General features: G+C 43.9%; 1 pseudogene; it reads right to left on the bottom strand.

The window, feature by feature from the left end:
* Nucleotides 1-1,279: 1,279 nt before the first annotated feature.
* LOC123819614 lies at nucleotides 1,280-8,785 on the bottom strand (annotated as a pseudogene).
* Between the last annotated feature and the right edge of the window lie 14,157 nt (nucleotides 8,786-22,942).

The raw sequence follows: 22,942 nt of genomic DNA, 5'->3' as shown, positions 1-22,942 counted from the left end.
AGGAAGAGGATCCTGGTAAGGAGAAACTGCAGATGAAAAAGGTCAGAGCTGGGAGATCCAGGAGTGCTGAAGGAGCTACAGGAAGCCCAGTACTAGAAGGGAGTTTGCAAGTGGGGAGCTGGAGATGAGTTAGGAAGGACACGGGGAGCTAGCTGTCTAGGGCCTTGTAGACCGTGGCAAAGACATGGTGAGACAAACACTCTTCAGAGGAAGGGGGTCCTCCCAATGGCGGTTGGGCCTTCCCTTCCCAGTGGCAGAAATGGGAGCACCAGGCTGTCAGGGGCTGAATCATATAAAGGGTAAAGGAATGGGAACTGACCTCCTGCCTGGATTCCAGGCCCATGAGGTAACCTTCTTCTGGTCATACCCTGGCTTCCCAGGGACAGATCTCCTCGAGGGACAGAATGCGGGAAACCAGGCAATTGTCCTCTCTGTGACACTTCTACTTTTTATTGTAAATCAATATATAATATGGTATGGTATAAACCAATATAATGAAATGCCCATAACCAATATAAATACCCATATCTCAGAGATTGTGTAATGTGACTCCAGCCCGACAGCTGGAGTGGCTGGCGGCAGTGGGTGGGGGGTTGGCGCAGACAAGCCTGGTCTCTAAACCCCCCCCACCCACCGCCCGCCAGAGTAGGCCCCGAGGCCATGGCGTCTTCCCTGTAGCTGTACCACTCTGAGAGGCTGTTTGAAAACCAGTCAGCTGCCCGTCCCTTGGTACCATTCTGACCTCACCACTCAAGTTTTTATTCAAACTACTGTGACCCCCCCAAGCCTCAGGTTACTCACTTGTAAAATGGTCACGATACTGCCAACCTCCAACAGTGGCTGTGGGATCCAGCTGAGATAAACATCTGACCGCCAGCACGCTGACGGTGTCCTGTCTCGCCCTTCTTTCCCTGAGAGAGACCCTCACCCCACCTTTGTTGGACCACCCCCGGCAGGGCCTCCCCAGCCTCCTGACAATTGTCCTCATGCCGCAGGCAGATGCTATTCTAAAGCACAGGCCTGATCATGTCCCTTCCCTGAAGTAAACCAAACTCCTTCAGTGTGCTTCTAGGAGCGCCCCCGCCCCCGCCCCCAGCTCTGACCCAGAAACAGGATACTCATCCTTTCCCCCACGGGCTGTGCACCCTTCCCTTTGCTCATCTCCCTCTGATGAGAATGTACTTCCTCTTCTCTTCTTGGTAAACTGACAAGCATCCTTTTTTTTCTTGTTTCAACAGTATGAAATTTTTAGATTTAGAATTAGCCAGCTGGACTCAATTTAGACGATCTCAATTTTGTTGCCAACCTCCAAAGCATCATAGTCGGGAGTCAGGTGAGCACACGCCCTCTTCTCTCCATCAGGCCTGAGCAGGGTGTTGGCCGTGGCCACGTCAATGTCACAGAGCTTCCTCACAGCCTGTTTGGCCTGGTGCTTGTTGGCCTTGACACCCACAGTGAACTCAACTGTGCCGTTGTCTTCCGTCTCCCTCACGGCTCCCTCGGGGCTCAGGGGGAGGTGATGATGCATTGCGGTCAAGCTTGTGTTTCCTGGGGGCACTCCTCCAAGGACGGGTAGGCTGCCTTTGCAGCCCCAGTGTGTTTGGCCATCTGAAGGTGGTTGATGTGCAGATCTTTGTGTGTGTGTGTGTGTCTGTAGACGCCTTTCAGCACTGCTTTCATTGCCTTCAAAGCCTTTGGCCTGGCTTCGGCTTTGGGGGAGCAGGGGCTTCCTTCTTTGCTTTGGGCACCACCTTGGTGAAAGGGTTTTGCCAGGCATCCTTCACGTGCCACTGCCTCCTCCCCTTCAAAGCCCTTCCAGGCCCTTTCTGCGGGGCCAGTTTTCTCTCCTGTCGGCCTATAGCACCCCAGGCTTTCTTCTGTCGTAGCACTTGCTGTTATACATTAACAACCGGGTTTTTTTTTTTTCCCAACTACAACATGAGCTCCTTGAGGGCAAAGGGGCATCATCTTCTCAAATACAATATTTCATCATTTTATGAACCTCTGAGAGAGAAAAATGCTGCCAATTACGCCATGACACGCTGCTTTCTTATCAATGGGGATTTCTCCTTTACACTTAGTGAAAGAGCTCTTCTGACCTTAGAAATAGAGTTTGAGATCATTTATGACTTTTATGCATACTATATACATTTACATCTGAAATCAACTGATAAGGGATGAACATGTCATAACTAGCACCTGCCCAACAGCGACTGCAAGAGCCATTGCCTGCAATGCCTATCCCAGTTTTAAAAATGTTAAAATTGGGGGGAAGGTGTCTGAAGCTCAAGGAAACTCGGGCTATCCCTTTCTCCTAGATGAGTGTTTGGCACACAAAAGATGCTCAGTCAATGTCTGTGGCTTCCTATTAGTTTGTGACATGCCCCAGGCCATTTCCACGTTGCCCTGGATGTTTCACGTGTTTAAGACTTCCGGAAGGACAGACTGGCACCAAGGCTGTGCTGTAGAAGCTCACTCAGAAGTTTGCCTGAAGGCAGTGGAACAGACTGGGGCCTCAGGGCAGGTTCTGGTTTCCTGATGGGCAAGAGAACCAGGAATGGGGTGGTGTAGGGCAGGTGGGAGGTAGATGTGAAGTCCCTCAGATCTCTGGATGTTCAGGTGATCGGCAGAGTCAGGCTGACACCAGGAGCTTCAGAGTACAAAGACTTATTAGCCCTTAGAAGGATGGTTTTATTTATGTGCAAACGTTTGGACTCCATGTCCAGAAACAGCAATGAATATTGTGCTCTGTGCTCTGTCTCCAGCTGCCCTACTGTCCTCAGTAGGAGCTGAAAAAGGAACTCTGTATTTTTGGATAGTGAGAGACAGGGAAACAGTTATAACCTAAGGAAAATAATTATGCGTTCAGGCCCAGAAATGCCCCACTGTGTCTCCATGTGAATATAATTTTGTTTGAACGAGTTGAACTAAATTTAATTTGGCTGATCTTGAATTTGCAACACACACACACACACACACACACACAGATCTTTATGTGTGTGTGGGGGGGGGGCAAAGAAACACCCCCATCATTTGGATTTATATTTTAAGCTTAAATAAATTGGGGAGACCATTCTCAAGCCTCTGACATTAGGTTACCCTGAGCCTCACTCTGTGCACAGAAGGGTTTGTCAAAACTCAAGTGGCTTCGGCAGCCCAGATGCTTGACAACACACAGACTGGACGGGGCAGGAGCAGGAGGCTTGGTTGAGTCCTGGGAAGAGCCTGGACTAAGGGGCAGGAGCCCCACCTGCCTTCTGTGCAACTTCCCCCTGGACAGTGCACCACCCTTTAACAGCCCATGTGACAGGGAAACTACACCAGGTTCCTGGTCCCCCAACAGCGCTTGGAGCTAACCCTTTCATTGCTGGATCATAGGGAGTACCAGAGGACTCCAGGGTAGGACCCAGTGTGGTGGGGTGGGTATGGGGCATACAGGAGTGGTGCTGTTTATTTACTGACCAACCTCTATAACAGTGATATAGTAACAATCAATTTGACGATACCAGTGTACATCACGCGAATGGCACCCTGCCTAAGCTTCTGCACAGATTTACTGAGATCATACAGATGAATGAATGAGGGAATGGGCATCTTGGACTGTGTTCATGAGTCGTGAATACTCTCATCCAGTAAACAGTCTTCTTTCTTTTTTTTATCCAGTAAATATTTATGCAACATCTAAAATGTGCCCATTTTTAGGTCAGGTGCTAAGGATGAAAGGCTGATTTCGAAGGAAACTTCCTCAAAGAGTCCCCATTGGGGTACTAAGTGGTGGGGGGGAAGGGCATCCCCAGTGGAGGGAAACAGTCTGAGCAAAGGAGGAGAGGCAAAAACAAAAGAAAGCAAAAGCAAGCAAACAAAACAGCACAAGCCAGCACGCAAACAAGAAGAAGCTTATCTTGTTCTGGAAGCTACAAGGTGTCCACTGGGGTCAGTGCAAAGCTAGAGGCTGGAAGCATCAAGAGACAGAGTTCGTGACGCCCAAATGATGGCCAGTCTTGTGAGAGTTGAAACTGTTATGTGGAACGGTGAGGGATGGGCAGTGGCAGGTTATTTTCACCTAAAACAATTACTCCAGCGGCAGTGTGGGGAATGGTTTCTGAGGCTAAGAGTGGATAGCCCCTGACCAGCATGGCTCAGTTGGTTGAGCATCAGCCCACAAAGCAAAAGGCCACCAGTTCGATTCCTAGTCAGGACGCATGCCTGGGTTATAGATTCGGGCCCTGGGGTTCCTGGTCAGGATGCGTATGAGAGGCAACCAATCGATATTTCCCTTCCATATTGATGTTTGTGTCCCTTTCTTTCTCCCTCCCTTCCTTTCTCTCCAAAAATAAATAAAATCTTAAAGAAACAAAGAGAGACTATATAGGGAGTTATTGCAACTATTTATTTATTTATTTATTTATTTATTTAATCTTTATTGTATTTTTTAATTACTATTTAGCCCCCTTATGCCTTCCTTCCCCACAGCAATCACCACACTGTTGTCCGTGTCCATGAGTCTTTTCTTGTTTCTGCTCAGTCCCTCCACCCGCTAATCTCCACACTCCCCAGCTGTCATCCTGCATTTTCCTTGTTAGTCCAGTCTGCTCATTAGATTCCACATATGAGTGGAATCATATGATATTTGTCTTTCTCTGACTTGCTTATTTCATATTGCAATAGTTTAAAACATGAAGTGGGTTGTTTGTTTGTTTGTTTTAAGTGGAAGAGTGAGAAAGAGACAAATAGGAACAAAACCAGATCATGAACCGAGGGCTGAAGACAAAGTGACATACTAAAGGGATACGTAGAAGGTGAGGTTGGCAGGACTGGGCAGTCACCTAAGTAAGAGTGGTAAGGGAGAGTTGTCTCAAGGGACTCCGAGGTTTCTGGGGTGAGGGACTCTGAGGTGATGGTGTCACTACGATCAGGGGCTGGGGAACAAGAGCGTGTTTGCGGGGTGAGGGTGATGTTAGGGATGTGTTAACGTGGAGGGATCTCCAGAACATCCCAGCAGGGATCTTTAGCAGACTGGTTTTCTTTATAGTCCCACTGGAGTTCCCAAGGTTCACTTTGGGTCACACTCTCTGAGCCCTGGGGACAAGAAACACAGTTCTGTGGATTCCAATGACCTTACCATAATCCTTATTTTAATGAGCTGACACCTTGCAGTTTAAAAAGTTAAAGAAAATCTTACCTTTTACGACAGCACGGGTGGACCTGGAGATTATTAGGCTAAATGAAATAAGCCAAACAGAGAAAGACAAATACCATATGATCTCACTTATATGCGGAATCTAAGGAACAAAATAAACTGGAAAAGAAAAATAGAATCAGAGACAGCGATACATGGAACAGACTGACAGCTATCAGAGGGAAGGAGGGTTGAGGGGCTGGATGAAAGAAGGTGAAGGGATTAAGCCAGAGGGAAAGGACGGTGTGGGGGTAGGGAAGGTGGGCAAAGGTATGGGAAGTGCGGATGGAAAGAGACTTTGCTTGGGGCATTGGGCACACGATGCAGTGTGTGGACGATGTTTTGTTGAGTTGTACCCTTACAACCTGTATGGTTTTGTGAACCAATGTCACCCCAATACATTCAACTAAAAAATAAAAATAAAAAGCTGGTCAAGGACCTGCCCAGCATTTCATTTATATCCTTTGTTACTGAAGTGTAGCCTACAGACTGAAAAGTACATGAATCCTAAGTGGACAGCCCCACGAGCATGCCATTTTGATGGTATTAAAGGCCCTGACAATTCTCACAGGTACTACTACTACTGAAAATAATAATAATAACTAAAGCGTGTAAAAATATAAGTCAGAATCCCCTTTAAGAACTTTCACTGCAGGAGGACAGACTTGGAGCACTCACGGGTCTGACGGCACCGTCAAGCCCAACCACTCTGCTTTGTTTTACACGCAATACAAGACCCTTTGAGATTGACCCCTGCCCGCTGCTTCTCCCTTATCGAGTGCCCACACCACCACCGCCCCCTTCCCAAATCCGCCCAGCCTCGTGAGCCTCAGTGTGGCAGATCCCCAGTGCTCTCCCATCTATCCACATGCCTCATGCTTCTCATGCCTTCACCCCCTCCCTCACCAGTCCACCCAGGAAATGGCCTCTTAGGCGTTAAGGCCCATTCCAGTGCTTCCTTTTCTGTGCAGCCTACCCCTGAGCCCATGGCACCCCATCTCAGTGGTGGCTTCTCCTTTGATTTCTAAACTCTGCAACAGCACAGTTACACGGCATCTTCTCCAGATGGACTTTGAGTCTTAACTATCTTTTGAGCCCACTGCCATCCTTGAGTACTCAAAAAATGTCTGTATTGAAGGGTAGATGGATGGAAGGAAGAAAGGAAAGAAGGAGAGAAGGGAGGGAGGGAGGAAGGAAGGAATATATGAGAGACTTCACTTGTACTCTCAGTTCCTGAGCCCGACAAAATCGTGTCTGCTGTGCAACAGCAGGAATCAGAGACCCAGGCCTGCTTGTGTCTGAATAACACCATTAACTAACTGTGGACCACGGACAAGTCAGTTAACCTCTCTGGGCCTGATTCCTTCCACTTTTCACATGTCCTTAATCCTCAAGCCAAGAATTTGGAATTATAATAAATAGAATGCTAACGACCTTGTTCTTCTATTTCCACCATCCCTCATTTGGTCTCCACTCATGTGAATAGAGACTGATGCAAACCATATTTCTTTTCTTTTTTACACTCGGAAATATAAATCTGAGAGACAGCGAGGAAGGGAAATAAGAGATGCTAAATTCTTTCGACACATGATACAATTTAAATAATATGGGATTTTAATTGTCCTACAAGGAAGCAAGATCAATAACTTGGTTAGCAACTCTACATTGGCCCTCTCTCTTCCTCTACAGGGCAATGAGATGTGCACATTCTCAAGGGCAAGCTGGCTAACCGCCCCGCATCAGTCATTCTCCTTAATGAGGCCCCTCCATTCAGACCCCGTTTGCTTGTACACAATTCATTTCGTTAAACGGTTGCAGCTGCAATTAGGAGTGGGAGAATCCAGGCATGTGTTTGGGTTCGAGATGTGTCTTGTGTGATTTTTCAAATACTTTGGGTTTGGCAGAAGCCAAGACACATTCTGTCAAGTTCTTGTTCCCCTGCGTTTTTAAGCCCATGTGTATGCAAGAGAAATGTGGTCCATCTGATTCTCATTCGTTTTCGCTTAACTCAACAAAAAGTGGTCTCAGAATTGTCTCGGAAGAGCTAGAAAATATTCAAGCAGCAAATCCAGCCTCTTTAATAGAAGCCTTCTTAGCTTTTTTTTCTCTCAACCCCTCGACAGTTTGACCATCTCCAAGCAGGCCAAGCATTTTCATTTTCTTTGTGCCTTTGCATCGCTCTCTAAGCCTGGATTGCCCCTCCCTTTACCCCCGTCTCTGCCTATGGGCTCCTTTCCCCTGTGGTCTAACTTGTGAATGCCGTCGTGCCTCTCTTCTATGGTTTCAGTTACCTGCAGCCAACTGTTGTCCAGAAATATTAAGTGGGAAATTATAAGAATAAACACTTCCTAAGTTTTAAACTGCATACATTCTGAGTAGTGTGATGAAATCTCACGATGTCGTGCTTTTTGCGTGGGAGATGTGACTCACTCCTTTCTCTGCCATCACACTGCTCATTGGTTAATAGCCAGTAGCCGTCTTGGTTATCAGATCCACGTGGTATCTCCAAGCTTGTGTTCAAGCCACCCTTATTTTACTTCGTAAGGGCCACAAAGTTCAAGTGTAGTGATGCTGGGCCCTGGCTGGGTAGCTCAGTTGGTTAGAGCATTGTCCTGATATACCAAGGTTGAGGGTTCGATCTCCGGTAGGGCACATACAAGAAACAATCAATAAATAAGTGGAACATACAAATCAACATGTCTCTCCACCCCCCTTGTGATAACATGGATGGACCTTGAGAATATTATGCTAATTAAAATAAGACAGTCAGAAAAAGCTAATAACTATGTGATTTCACTCATACATGAGATATGCAACTGGAACTTGTGGACACAGACAGCAATGTGGTGGTTGCCAGGGGGAAGGGGGTGGGTAGAGGGGGCCTAACATATGGTGATGGAAATGGGTTGATTTTGGGTGGTGGACACACAGTGCAATCTACAGATCATGTTATCATAGAAATGTACACTTGAACCCTATCTGATCCAATCAGCTAATGTCACCCTGATGCATTTAATACAAATTTAAAAATAAATCAATAAAATTGATAAGTAAAATAATAATAATAAAAAACAGTAGTGATACCAGCAATTCAGCTATGCCAAAGAGAAGCAGCAAAGTGCTTCCTTTAAATGAGGAGGTGAAAGTTTCACTTAAATGAAGGTGCTAATCCGTGAAATTGTGAAGAAGGAAAAAGAAACCCATGCTACTTTCTCTGTCGTACCTCAAACTGCAGAGGTTACAGCCACAGTGCATGGTAAGTGCTTAGTGAAGGGGAAAAGGCGTTACATTTGTAGCTGGAGGACATGAACTGAAAATGTGGGCTGACTGAGGGAGACTTGTTGCACCAGACAGCAGTGCGCCTACATGGAGACTCAGCAAGGAATCCCCTGGAAGGAATGACACTGAGCTATTTACTGCAAGTGAGCAGTGGCTACACAGACAGGGGAATAGGTTTGGGCAGAAAGGTACAAAAATTATTGGAGAGGCTGTGCCTGCTGATGAAGACACCGTTGTCACATTTCCGGCAGAACTGAAGAGGTCGATCAGGGTTTGGTACTGTCCGTGGTCTCGGGCATCCACTGGGGCTTTGGACTGTATCCCCATGTGTAACCTCACGGTCTTCTGAGCTCCTGCTGTGCTTTACCTGTCGCCCCCACTAGCCTCTCTTCCGTTCTGCCTGTGTCACAGTCGTTTGTTGAGCCAGGTGAGCCAAGCCCTCCCTGATGCCTGCTTCAGTGTTAAGCCCTTGACCCTAATTAAAGGTCTTTATAAGAAATGACAAAATTTGGCATTTGTGGTAAAGTTGTTGCCTAAAATATTAATTATCATGTCTACCTATCAATGTCCCTATGTGGGCTTCCAGGTGAGAAGTGAACTTGAGGCGTGAGCACCCAGAATAGCAAAGGGCTTCTTCCTCTATGATGATGAGAGCTATGGAACTCAGCTTGTTCCCTTTTTGCCTCGGCTGCCAGGAAGCTAAGAGGCAGTTCATGTTCAGCAATAGCAACTATATTGCAAGCCAGGTTCCTTCTTTTTGTTTCAGAGACTTGGTTTTCTATTTCTATATTATTAATGTTATGAAGGAAACAAACCTATCCTTCACTGTCAGTCACTTCAAAGTCTTTGTAGAATGGCAGAGAAAAGTAAAAATACTAAGAAAGAAGCTATTCAAGATACTTTCATCTGTAGAGCAGATCTAGTATTTAGGAGTAATAGGAAAAAGTTATGCTTTTAATCTTAGATTTTTTCATGAACTATTTGAATCTTTTGCCCCGTGCAGGTATGAGTTAATACAAAATCATTTAATTGTTTTAAACGTAAAAATTAATTACATCTAATAGCTAAAGAGAAAATAATCCTTTATCATCCTTACTGTCCCAGGAACATAGCTTCTGAATCTCCCTTCACAGAACAGAGCACTTTGTGCGTAACTGGAATTCAGCACACGTCTGTCAAGCAGATGAGAGTGTTCACCCGAGAGAATCAAGAAGCCAAGGGGGAGGGGGGGGCCCTGGCATTGGGACCTCTAGGCAGTCCTGGATTTAAAGCCCAGCTCTGGCTGGCCACGCAGCCCAGAGACCCATAGTAACCTTGATCCATCAGAGCCCCAGTTTCTTCATCTGTAAAATGGGGCTTTAACCATGACTGTTTTAGGGTTGTTTCAAGGACTAACTCAGAGACGAGATGCTTAATATTACAAATTCCCTTCTTTTTACTTATGAGTGTTCCTGGGCAAATAAAAAACATTGTTAAGTTTTTAATTTTTTTCTTACTGATTTTAGGGGGGGAGAGGGGAGAGAGAGAGAAACATTGGTTTGTTAGTCCACTTATTTATGTATTCATTGGTTGATTCTTGTGTGTGCCCTGACCAGGGATTGAACCCACAACCTTGGCACAGCGGGACAACACTCTAACCAACTGAGCTCCCCAGCCAGGGCCTACGCTGTAAATTATGAATGGGCAACTGACCACCAGAAGCTGCACTGCTGGGTAGCACAAGAGGAGGGACATGCACGCTCTTCAAAAATAGGAGGAAAATTAGAAAAGAAAATCCAAGCCCAAAGCCTTCTTCCAAGGAATGCAGTAAACCTTACTTGCTAGTCACAGAAATCTCAGCAGTTTAAGTAGAAGAGGTTCTGCTCAATCCCTGAATGTAACACAAGAGTGATCGAAGAAATAAGTACACCTTGGTTTATGATGTCTAAATGGCCCTAGAGTTGTGGTAGAATGATTCTTGTCAACATGGAATATGAGTACCATGGGATGCAAGATGATTTTATATGGCACATGGAGAAACATTTATTATTTTCATTGTTATGCTTTTATTGGATTATGGGTTGAGCTAGCACATCTAAATTGTGTTATGACACATTATTATTTAAATGTTTTATAGTTTTAAAAATGGGTAGATTAAAAGGAAACTATTAATCATATTAGGACTGGTAGAACGCACTCATGTCAAAAAACTGAATGTGGCTCTAGAGTCACTGGATGCGTTGGAAATACAACTTTAACGTGTGGGTCTTGAGCAACTATTTGTTGCAAGGGGAGTCATGACACCAGGCCCCTCAATTTTGCTCCCTAAATGACTTTTCCAAAGATTCATCAATCCCACCTACACATTTTCCTCTGGCCCCATTGGGTTTCACACCAGTTCCCCTACATAGCTTGCCCTCTCCCACCTCATGCCTTTCCTCTTTGCACTCAAGCAGAGTCAGCCCTTTGACTCAAGCAGAGTCAGCCCTTTGCTCTTTGGGGCTCCTTGTGCATCCCACTTGCTATGATGACCCTTGGCCCCTTGTATTACAGTTTTTTTAGGACTGTGTCTCCTATGCAATGCAAATGTTCATCTCTGTGCCCTGAGTTCCCAGCCTAAATAACTTTAAATAACTTAAATAACATTAAATAACTTTAAAACATTAAATAACTTTTAAAAGCCATTGAGGCCATGCTAGGTTTAGAAATTCAAGGACATAAATACTTACCTTACTCATTTACTGGGGATCAGAGGTCACAAAGAAAACATGACTTTTCTCTCCCCACTGTGTTTCTAGTATACCTGAACGGGGCCAGCTCCCCCTGTTATAACAGGCTTTCCTAGACTATGCATCCTCTTTTATAGCAGTTTTTACAGTTTGCAGCTTTTTGTGATTGTTTGTTTACTGTCTTTCTCCTGGCAATAGACTGTCAGGTCCTTGTGAGTAGATAACACCTATCTTTGTTCACCTTTGGTGCTCCCAATGCTTAGCACAAAGCCAGACACACAGCTGGTGCTCCCAAAACATCAGCTATATAAATGAATACATTTTTCTCCCTCCACACACACAAACACATGGACATGCACACATACATATACAGTCGGTCTAGCACTTACACAGTTATATAGATCATTGAGTGGGCAGATGGTTGACACAGAGACCAGTGTAAACTCTCCTGTTTGTTTTTCAGGCAGATTACAGCAGAACACGATGCCTGCCAACCAGAAGAGGAGAAATTCAAAATGGTAAAAGGAGTTTTCTCACTCACAGGGCTCAAAGAGGTCTTGACAAACATCCCAGAGCCAAGATAAATTTTTTCAAAGTATACTCCAGCAAAAGAATATTGACCATGTCCTTTCAAGAATTTTCCCAGCCATCCAGAAAAACTCTAAGGACTAGAACTTTAAGAGAACTAAGGCAATCAACAAATATATTACATGTGCTGACGGCTCAGAATGGGGAGAACATCAGACCACAGAAAGAAAGAAGAATCAGTGTTACAATGAAGGCAAAGCCACTCTAAGAACTGCTTTTGTCTGGCCAGACAACAGATTTTTTAAAAGGATCAAATCTACTTTGTGAGCTCAATTTTTATCAGAGTCGCAGGTAGAATTAAGAAGAAATGTCTCAGCTTTGAAAGCTGGCAGGTTCATTGCTCTTTTCATTTCTTAAGTGGAGAATATTTAGGCTGAGGCCATACAGACAAAGGCAAGAACAGATCTGGCCATCCAGATGGATCCTGATACTGTACTTCTGAATAACAAGTGACTGGCTCCACTCCCTCCTTCATGTTAGGGCTAAAGAGCCTGACATGCAGACAAAGCAAATGACTAACCCAAGTTCATGAGTGTTTTTTAGGAGCGCCCAGTCTAGAGGCCAAGCCTTCCAGCTGCGCGGAAGGGCTCACATCCGTGCCCATCCTGCTCTGTGGCTGCTGCACAAGACCAAACAGCAAGCCTCTAGCTTCCCTCAGCCAGCATACCAAAGCCAATCAGCAGCCAGCTCTGCCTCCAGATCAGCCATTTGGTACCACATTCTAGCTCATCTATGCTCTATCATCTCTCAGTGGTGCTCTATCCCGCAGGCATTCCCCAGGCATTTGCAGATGGTGCCAACTTGGGAAAACACGCAGTGAGCCTCTTGGTACTACCCTCTTTTAAAAAGTCTCCTGGCTTCAGGCAACATCGGGCAAGAGTCATGGGCTGGTCCCTGAGCTCCTGAAAGGCTGGTACCAATTTTCATTTATCTGTGGGGCCCCGTGCCAAGGCTCATGTCTGGTTCACAGTAGGACAGCAAAAAGGGAGGCTGTTCAAAAATTACACAGAATCCGAAGCTAAAGCCAGAAAGAAATGTGTTAGAATCCTTGGCCAGGATCTTACAAAGGTGCCTAACCTCTGTGGGCTTCAATATTCCCACCACAAAATAACATGAATACAAACCACCTTATAAAATTTTTTTTCATCCTCACCCGAGGACACTTTTCTCATTGTTTTTAGAGAGAGACGAAGGGAGAGAGAGAAACACTAATGAGAGTGAGGAGCATCGATCAGTTGCCTCCCATATGCACCAGAACAGGGATTGAACCTGCAACCTTTTGGTTATGCAATGACGCTGCAACCAACTGAACCACACTGGCCAAGGCTCAACCACCTTACAGCATGGATACGAGAACAGATACAATAACAATGTGTATAGAACACCAGGCCCACAAGATGCTCCGTCCATCACAGCCCTCACAATGACCAGGTCCTCCATCAAAGCTGATGCAAGGAAAGGATGAAGAAAGTCAAAGTTCAAATTGGTTCCTTTCTTAGGAGACAAGCAAGAAATACTGAAAAGGGAACAAATGTGATTACCCATCCTGGGAGCGGTCAGACTTTCCTTTGCTATTTATTGTCAGTGCTTGGAGCCCTGTTTTAAAGCCAGCCCTGCCTCGTCCCAACTTCTGCTTCATCTCCCAGTGAAGTCATTATGCTGGGCTAACTCCCTGTCTATTGACACAGAGAGCCTGTGAGTCACAAATTCAACAGAATGACTTTGCTGCAGTGTGATTGACTGGAAAATGTTCCCTCATCTGAAAACTTTTTTTCAAGCAAATGGACATGCTTATTTTTGCAACATGGACTGCAGGCTCTTTATTTATTTGACGTTGGTCACTGCGACATTCCAGCTGGCCTAGGGAGGGCTCACAACATTCATGACTTGCCTTCTGAAGTTACATACATTTTTCCCCCTCCTGCTCCTTCTCCCTTCCTGCTGACTATTATATCTAAAGCAAACAGTCCCCGCACAATAGTTAGATTGCACTTGAATTCGGTGTTTACTTGACATTTACACACTGGCCGTGCTGGACAGCTCAGTCATTCCAGAACACAAGCTCAGCCAGCAAGCATTGTGTACGGCTTGTGCTCAACCCCAAGCAACACAGATCCTGAAACTGCTAGACGGTGTCTTGAGAAGTTATTTGTGCTGTTAGGTTTTCCTCTTATGCCTGAATTAGTGCATGTTAGTAGGGAGGAGGCATCAGAGTGTCTTCAGTTTTCCCAGGAAACATTTTCCTTCGCCACACAGGGCAGATGGGCTTTGCTGACACGGCTCTTTCTCCCTTTAAATCCAACTCACACGCTGTCACAGTACTCATTCTAAAATGAATCTCATCAAGTCTCTGGTGCTAAATCTCCTCCGCAGGGATCACTAATTTGATGAACTAAATCTCCAGTTCTTCCATTTCCCCCTCTGCATAACAGAATTGATAATCCCTACCACCAGGACCCTTGCGGGTGGAGCATAGGCAAAGAACCTAGAACAGATGGGAGCTCTTAGACAGTGCTCTGAAAATGTGGGTCTCTCCCCCCTCCTGAGGTCCGTGACTCTGGCTTCAGGAGGAAAAGGGGCTCAGAAAGAGTAGGCTGTAGGGGTTCCTGTGTTGGTTTAATGCAGGGGAGGAGGCTTGGATGTGGTAGGGGGGCCAGGACATGTATTTCATAACCCCAGCTTGCCGGTCTGTGGCAGGGAGAAGTCACCTCCACTCCCGAGGCCTCTCTTTCCATATGTGTGAGGTGGAAGCCTCCAATTACAAGCTAACAATGTACAATTCTGTATCTTCAGGGTCTAGAGTCCATGAAAGACTGGCTAGCCAAAAAGCTGATGTATGTAAAAGCCAGTATTTAAAAGGCCCACCAAAAAACAAGACTGTAATCCTCAGCACTGGGCAGCATATAAGGAAACCAATATCTTCATACTTTGCTGATGGGAATGCAAGTTTTTTACGTAATAATTTGTTAATGGTTGATAATGTTGACCAGTGCCTAAGGGTACACATGGAAATTTTGTAACAGTGAAAAATTAGAAACAGTCTAAGTGTCCATCAAAAGGAGATTGATTAAATACCAACAGAAAATACTATAATGTTTAAATATATAAGGTATATTCATGTATTAACATGAATAGATGTCTGTGGTACATGGCTGAGTAAAGATGAAAGCACGTTTATAAAACTGTGCAAATGATAATTGGTGTTTTAGAAACAAATTTTAATATTTTTATATATGCATAAAAATTCTGAAAATTTATGCACCAAAATGTTAACCATAGTCCTACCTGGACTGGCAAGGCCTGGATTATTATTTTACTTGAAACACACATTTGTTGATTGATTTGTTAAAATAAGCAGGTATTAATTTTTGAAATCAGAATAAAATTAACTTTATAAAAAGTTAAATAAAAGGAACACTGGATTTTGGCAAGACCATGTTGTATTAAACAATGTGTTTTAGTTTTTTTTTACTGATTGATTTTAGAGAGAGAGGAAGGGGGGAGAGAGAGAGAATGAAAGAGAAACGTCAATTTGCTGTTCCACTTGTTTATGAGTTCGTTGGTTTCTTCTTGTATGTGCCCTGACTGGAGATCAAACTTACAACCTTGGCATATCAAGATGATCCTCTAATCAAATGAGCTGTCCAGCCAGGGCACAAATGCGTTTTCTGATGCTCCTTCTGAAACTTTATTCAAGTGACAGTAAAGAATTTGAAAAGACAAAACTGACCAGGACAGAGAGTGGAGCTGGGAAGCAGATGAGCAGACTGTGCATAAACTCAGGTCAGAGGAAGTGGAAAATGAAGCAGCTGACTTTAAAGTGCAGGGTCCTTGGAAGTCTTGGGAAGTAGAGACACCACCTTCCTCAGTAAGGAAGGTACATGTGGGAATGAAAACAGGATTATTGATTGAAAGCCTATATAAGCAGCAGTAGGAAAATCCATCCATCTAAGCAGTTAGGCACCAAGATTCTGCCCCAGCCTGGGGCATCTGGGGAACTACTCTTCCCCTCAACGTGGGCAGAAGCTCAGAGATTTACTCTCTGGAGAATGTGACGGAAGGACTCTGGAGGCAGGGAAGCCTCGCAGAGCTGACGGGAGCAAACACAGAAAACTGAAAAGCAGGCTGCGTGTGGCGTGCTGATACCTCCTCCCCTGTGTGGGCTCCCTTGCTTACTTTGCTGCACAGCCATTAGCCTGCCAACCACTCGACACTGTAGTTTTTAACTGTAACGAACATAGGGTCCACTTATTATACAAAGATGTATCACACACCTGTTACAGACTGGCAGACCACACTACGTTCTGGAATGAGAGTAAGGCAGGCAGGGTCTTCGCCCCTGGAAGCCTGCATTCTAGGGCAACAAGAATTGGCAGCACCAACCACGGAGGGGAAATGACTTCGTGGATATACAGTGCTTAGCAAACTATTTAGCTTACTGTCTGATAATCGTGGCATTAATTATTAATTCAAATGTCCACGCTTCCTCAGATTCCTAAAGGGAGAACACAGCAGATCCTTCCAGGGCTCTTCCAGGAAAGACAAGGTTAGAACTGGGCCAACGTTGTCAACCAGCATATAATTCTTCAATGGTAAACTTGACTTTGAAGTGCCCCCCTGTCCAACCTAACTCTTGACTGGCTCATGAAGGATCGTATGTTTTCCTAGACTTGACACAACCTAAAAAAAAAAAAAAGCCTTTGTAAGTCAATGGCACAAAACCAGGAAGTGTGAGTCCCATGTCAGGTTATACCCGGCCCCACTTTAAAGTATCCCTGTGAGGTTTTAGGTGAACCTGGTTCTTAGTTGTTGCATCTGCAGGGACTCTGGGGTATTAAGGGGAAAAGAAAACACTGAAAAAGTATTTTAGTCTTCAGATCAAGATATTGCATCATCTCCCAATATTTGGAACACTTCCAGTTTATCAAACCGGGACAACCTTGGCAGGTTTCGTTGCTAGAGGAGAGAAACTAACAACAGCAGCTTTCACGTCCATTATCTCACCTAATCCTCACAACGGGTTTGTGAGGCGGGTGCCTTCATAGCCCCATTTCACAGACAAGGACAGTGAAGGGCAGCTAGATGGCATAACTTGCAGAGGGCCTGGAATGCAAATTTTGGGGTGGCAGTCTCAGCCACCTCCCCCAGTCCCTGCACTGCTCGTTCCAAGTCATTCCTTCATCCCCCAGAGCCCGTGAACTCTGACAGCACCCCTCCTTCACTGAGGTACAGTTAGAGGGCACGAAGAATTAAACTCAGACAATGGCATTCTACTCAGCACTCAGCTCAAAGATAGTGTCTTGTCTTCGAAGAACCCAAAATGAGTTTCTATTTTTATGGAAAACCGAGTCTGCTGAATGAAATACAGAACACTGAAATTCAATAGCTCAGTGTTTCTCATAAATGCTTCATCCCGAGAGCTCTGCTGGGTGAAAGTAGCAACCAGAAAAATTCATCAGTAACTGCAGATAGAGGCTGAGTACAGTCTTTGACTGTACTATCTTCCTGAATCTCTACTATAATGCTAGGAATTCCAGTGAGATTAGGAAACTATTTCAGGGCTTCCTCTTCTAAGAAGCTTCTGATCATCCATTGATATAAGAACTATGTTTAGATTTATCAACTTTAAAAAATGCATCAAGCACAGTATGAGGTATTTGAGCGCTGCCTGAAATTTATTTTGGCTTTTCTTTCCCAACACTGGCCATCCCTCCCAGCACTCTCCCCACCAGCCTGTACGTTCAAATTGATTCAGAAACACAATGTTTGTGAAGGAGTCAACTGCAGGGTAATCAAATACATTGTTATTATTTTTTTAATCATTTTCCTGGCTCAAAGTATATAATGTCAAACTGGCAAAAAAATACCCTATCCTCTTGTCCTGCCCACAAACTGAGAAGAAAATTAAACACAGAATTGTTTGTTTCTTGTTTGCATTTCTCAGGGTGTGAAGCATTCATTTTCAAACCTCAAAATCCCTACACTTTCCATAGTGCGAAAATGTCGCCTCCACTCTGACTACATCCAAGGAACAGTTTTTCTCAGGAAGGCAACGCTGGCCTGGTCTAAGAATCTGAGGGATAGAGGATGCTAAATTAAAAAAATAGAATCTGTGGGAGTATAATGTCCTGGCTTTCCTTTCAATGCTAGTTCTCCTGGAGAGTTTCCTAAGGCCAGGAAAATCAAGGAGAAAATTCTAGCAACAGGTTTTGTCTGCGGATTTGCCTTCTTTGCTAGGTCACTTACTTTTTAATGCTGTATTTATTTTCAAATGCACACAGTACCGAGTATTCTTCTTGTGGCCTTAAAAACAATCACAGAAAAAGGAAAAAAAAAAAAAACATCCTAGATAAAGATGGTAAATACTAGACCCTAATTTCTTTAAGATAACTATCACTATTATATATCTTATTCTTAAAAGATATTACTATGTACTCTGTTGCATTTAAAAATAAACAACCTGAGAAGAGGGGTTTTGTTGTTATTTTTTTTTGGATTTTGGGGGGGGGGTTTGTTTGTTTTTAAGATTTTATTTATTTATTTTTAGAGAGGGAAGGGAGGGAGATAGAGAGAGAGAGAAACATCAAAGTACGGTTGCTGGGGGTTATGGCTTGCAACCCAGGCATGTGACCTGACTGGGAATCGAACCTGCAACACTTTGGTTCGCAGCCCGTGCTCAATCCACTCAGCTACGCCAGCCAGGGGTTTTTGGGGTTTTTTTAATCTTCTTAACATCTCAGAACAAGTTGAGAACAGGGGAAAGTTGAATTTAACACAATACTGTTGGAACAGTTCAGAAGCCTTTAAGATAATCCCATTAAGTTTATAACGTATTTTTAAATGGCTTGAATAATATATTAGGCCTAAACTGGGGAAGCTAAGAAGATAGTGATCAAACCTAAAGGTTCATAAAAAAGATTTCATTTTTGAGAATTGATTTTCAAATGTCTGTGATTCATTTTCTGCTCTAAAAACTTCAGTACCCAATGTTTGGGTTTTGAAAGGCAATGGATTTGGCTACAGAAAAGAGTTGACTCGTTCTCCATTCTGCTTTAGTTTGGCTTTGGGTTATTTTTGTTTGTGTTTTCTACTCGGTTTCATTACAATGCCTTGCCCAGGCTGTTCTCTCGCTTTCTGTCCAACTGCTCTGTGAGGCAGAGTTACAAAGCACTTTTACCTTCAGTCTCGCTCATAGAGCTTTTCGAAGAAGGAAACGCATCGGACGGAGGAAGAAAAGGGATGAAAAACAGTACCAAGCCAGTGAACTCCCAACCAGAGAGAAGTGTTATGGACAAGCAGGGCTCCCCCGATGAGTCGTTTCGTCCAGGCAGTTCTGCTCACTCCCTTCACTCTACAATGAATGTGTACTGGGCGTTTATTCTGAAGATGCTACAGTGGAACACAAGCCACAAGCAAGTTCCCAGGTTATAGCAGCCCACTGGGCAAATGGCATAGTGGAGTCACCACACAGCTTTATGAAAGCTCAGGGGAAACAGGACCAACCTGGATGGAACTAACAGGCCAAGGGGCAATTTAGAGGGCTCCCGAGGGGAGAAGAAGCATTTCAGACAGTGAAAACAGCCAGTGAAAACACACATCGCGTATTCAGAGACTCGAGAGAAGAGTCATCCAGTTAAAGTTTAGGGAGGGTGGGGTCCGTCTCTAGAGATGATCCCATAAAGTTTGTGGAGAGCCAGAGTAGGAAGAGATCTGGGTCTTGCTCCCTCAGGCTAAGGGTTGCCTGTAGGGAGGAAGTGAGCAGAAGTGAACCTTGGTGATTTGTGAGCAAAGTGGATTGGATCTAGTAGGGAAATTCCAGTGGGATTCTTAGGGAGGAGGGGGAGGAAGACAACAGTTTGGAGGTTACAGCAATAACTAAAAGCTCTAAGTGAGGAGTGCTTGAAACAAGGCAGCCTAACTTGTACTACAAAAAAAGAGAGTAGAGATATTTAGGGATGAAAACTGTTGAACTCCAAGGATGCCTGGGTGCCCAGATCAAAGAAAATGAGGGAGGAATCAAGGGAAATCTAGGTTTCTAGCTTGGGAAGCTGGGGAAGAGGTATAAAATAATGTGGGGAAAATTACAACAACAGTCTGGGCGAACTGAGGTTCCTGAAAAATATGAGGATTAATGAGGGCTGAAAGGAAAGTCAGGCTTCCTGCTAATAGACTGCTCAAAAAGTAAAAGTACATTATTCATTCAACAAACACTCACAGAGCATTACTTTTGGCTGGACAGGCTCTGTACTAGGACTTGGGGATATGGCAGTGAATAAAATAGCTGCTATCCTCATGAAGCTTATGGTCCCCTGGAAAATACTGGTGATAATAATACGTATCCTGTATTGACTGTCATGCCCTGTGCTAAACACTTTACTTGGGGGATCCCAACTATAATCCTCATCACTTTAAGAAGTAGGTACTATTGAGACAGTGCAGCAAAGAGGGTGGCCCTGCCCTGGTGAATACCTAAGGCCCTGCCCCCTCACCACTTAACAGGTCTGCAGAGACAAAGAAATATGGCCCAAATGAAAGAACAGAGCAAAACTCCAGAAAGAGAGCTAAGTGATGAGGAGAGAGCCAACCTATCTGATGGAGAGTTCAAAGCCCTAGAATGAAAATGCTCACAGATCTGATTGAGCTTAGTTGAAAAAATGAAAGAACAAATAAAGGATACCCAGAGTGAAATAAAGCAAAATATTCAGGGAACCAACAGTGACAGGAAGGAAACCAGGACGCAAAACAACAATTTGGAACAAAAGGAAGAAATAAACATCCAACTGGAACAGAATGAAGAAACGAGAATTCAAAAAAGTGAAGAGAGACTTACAAACCTCTGGGACAACCTGAAACGTTCCAATGTCCGAATTATAGGGGTGCCAGAAGGAGAAGAACAAGAGCAAGATATTGAAAACGTATTTGAACAAATAATGAAGGAAAACTTCCACAATCTGGCCAAGGAAATAGACTTCCAGGAAGTTCAGGAAGCCCAGAGAGTCCCAAAGAAGTTGGACCCAAAGAGCAACACACCAAGGCACATCATCACTAAGTTATCCAAGATTAAAGATAAGGAGAGAATACTAAAAGCAACAAGAGGAAAGGAGGAAAATTACCTACAAAGGAGTTCCCAGAAGACTGTCAGGTGATTTCTCAAAAGAAACCTTGCAGGCAAAAAGGGGCTGGAAAGAAGTATTCCAAGTCATGAAAGACAAGGACCTACATCCAAAATTACTCTATCCAGCAAAGCTTTCATTTAGAATGGAAGGGCAGATAAAGTGCTTCCCAGATAAGGTCAGGTTAGAAGAGTTCATCATCACCAAGCCCTTACTATATGAAATGTTAAAGGGACTTATATAAGAAACTGAAGAAGATCAAAAAATATGAACAGTAAAATGACAACAAATTCACAACTCTCAACAACTGAACCTAAAAAAAAGTGAAAACAATGAAAACAAAAACTAAGCAAACAACTAGAACAGGAACAGAATCAGAGAAATGGACATCACATGGAGGGTTTTCAGTGGGGAGGGTGAAGCAAGGAATGAGGGGAAAGGTACAAGGAATAAGAAGCATAATTGGTAAGCATAAAATATACTGGGAGACGTTAAGAATGGTATAGGAAACAGAACTCAAAGGACTTATATGTACAACCCATGGACATGAACCAAGGGCAGGGGAATGCTGGAGAGTTGGGGGGTACAGGGTGGAGGGGGGATAAAGGGGGGAAAATTGGGAAAACTGTAATAGCATAATCAATACACTATACTTAAAAAGCTATACTTAAAAAATAAAGTTTATAAAAGTGAAATAAATGAAAACTTATAAGTAAAATATAAAAAGGAAAAAAAAAAGAAGTAGGTACTATTAATATCCTCCATTTTATAGAAGAAGAAACAGGAAAATCGAGATTAGGTAACCTGCCCAGGTAGAAAGCAGCAGAGCCAGAACACAAACCCAGGAAATCTAGTGCTAATGCCCCCTTTCTTAACCTCTACACAAGACTGAGGTTAAAAAGGGGCTGGAGTTTACAAGAGATGCAAGTGGAGGTGAGAGAAGTTTTGCTACCTCGTGAAAGCCCCTCTCACAGTTGTTTATTCATCAGTAGGTATTTCATTTCAAAACAATTTGTATATGTAAAAATGTCTCTTGTTTTCCCCTCTTTAAAGGCAGCTCTTCTAAAAATGCACACACACATTAAAAAAAAAAAAAGGAGAATAAAATAAAAGCAGCCCTTCCTAAGTCCCCTGCAGCCAGGTGCCCGGATAGTTCCCAGTTCTGGGTGCAGAGTCCCTTACTGAAACCTTCATGCAGCCTTCTCCATCTATCACACCCCTCCACGGCTCCATAGTAATCCCTCAGCACTAATGGTTTCCATCACGTCTTATGCCAACAAATGCCGTTTGTACTGGAAAAAAAAATCTATAACTCCAAGGACGTTAATAATTAACTTCCATACCACAAAACTTGTAATATCAGTTTGCTGAAATAAAGTCACCAGTAAGTATTTAATTCTTCTTTAAAGGGTGTCTTCTGTTATTATTATTTTAGAGTACAATTTAGTCATCAAAGGTTTACTCATCCTCATGTTTATAAATTATATAGGGCAGGGATTTAACTCTTCTGGACCTACCTGTTCTGAAAAGAGGGAGGGTCATAGCCCTGTTGCCACAGCAGGCACCCGGGGGGAAAGATGATTTGTGAACTTGCAGCTCTGTACCTCTTTTAGAAATCTGCGGCAAATATAGAGATTTCCCTCTGTGATGCAATCAGAGGAACAAGCAGATAGTTAGTTGCCTGCCACAAAGCAGCACTGGCTTTCTTCCTCTAGCAGACCTATTGGGAAACCCAAGTTCATCTTTTTAAATTGAGTTTCGGAATCTTGTCTTGATTATATGACATAATAATAGCAGCTTTCCAATTCATCTAATATTGTGTTTCATTGTGGTGGTGACTTTTGTTAAAGGGCAAGGGTTACTGCCTTAGAAAAATGAAAACAAAGCAGAAAAACACCTCATGCACTGGCTACCTAAGTTGGAAACTCCAAATCCTGACCTACATGTTTATATTCTGAGGGTGATGGCTGCCAATCAAGGGCTCATCCAACTTCACTGAGGTTTAGGAACCCTGGCCTTAATGGAAAAGTGGATAACTTTTCCAAGTAATCCTCAAGTCCTAGCATCCCAAAACA

Source organism: Phyllostomus hastatus, unplaced genomic scaffold (assembly GCF_019186645.2).
Source record: "Phyllostomus hastatus isolate PE091 unplaced genomic scaffold, TTU_PhHast_1.1 phas_contig_34, whole genome shotgun sequence".
In the NCBI taxonomy this organism is placed as follows: Eukaryota; Metazoa; Chordata; class Mammalia; order Chiroptera; family Phyllostomidae; genus Phyllostomus; species Phyllostomus hastatus.
The sequence above is the reverse complement of the archived record's forward strand: the minus strand, read 5'-3'. Positions and strand labels throughout refer to the sequence as shown.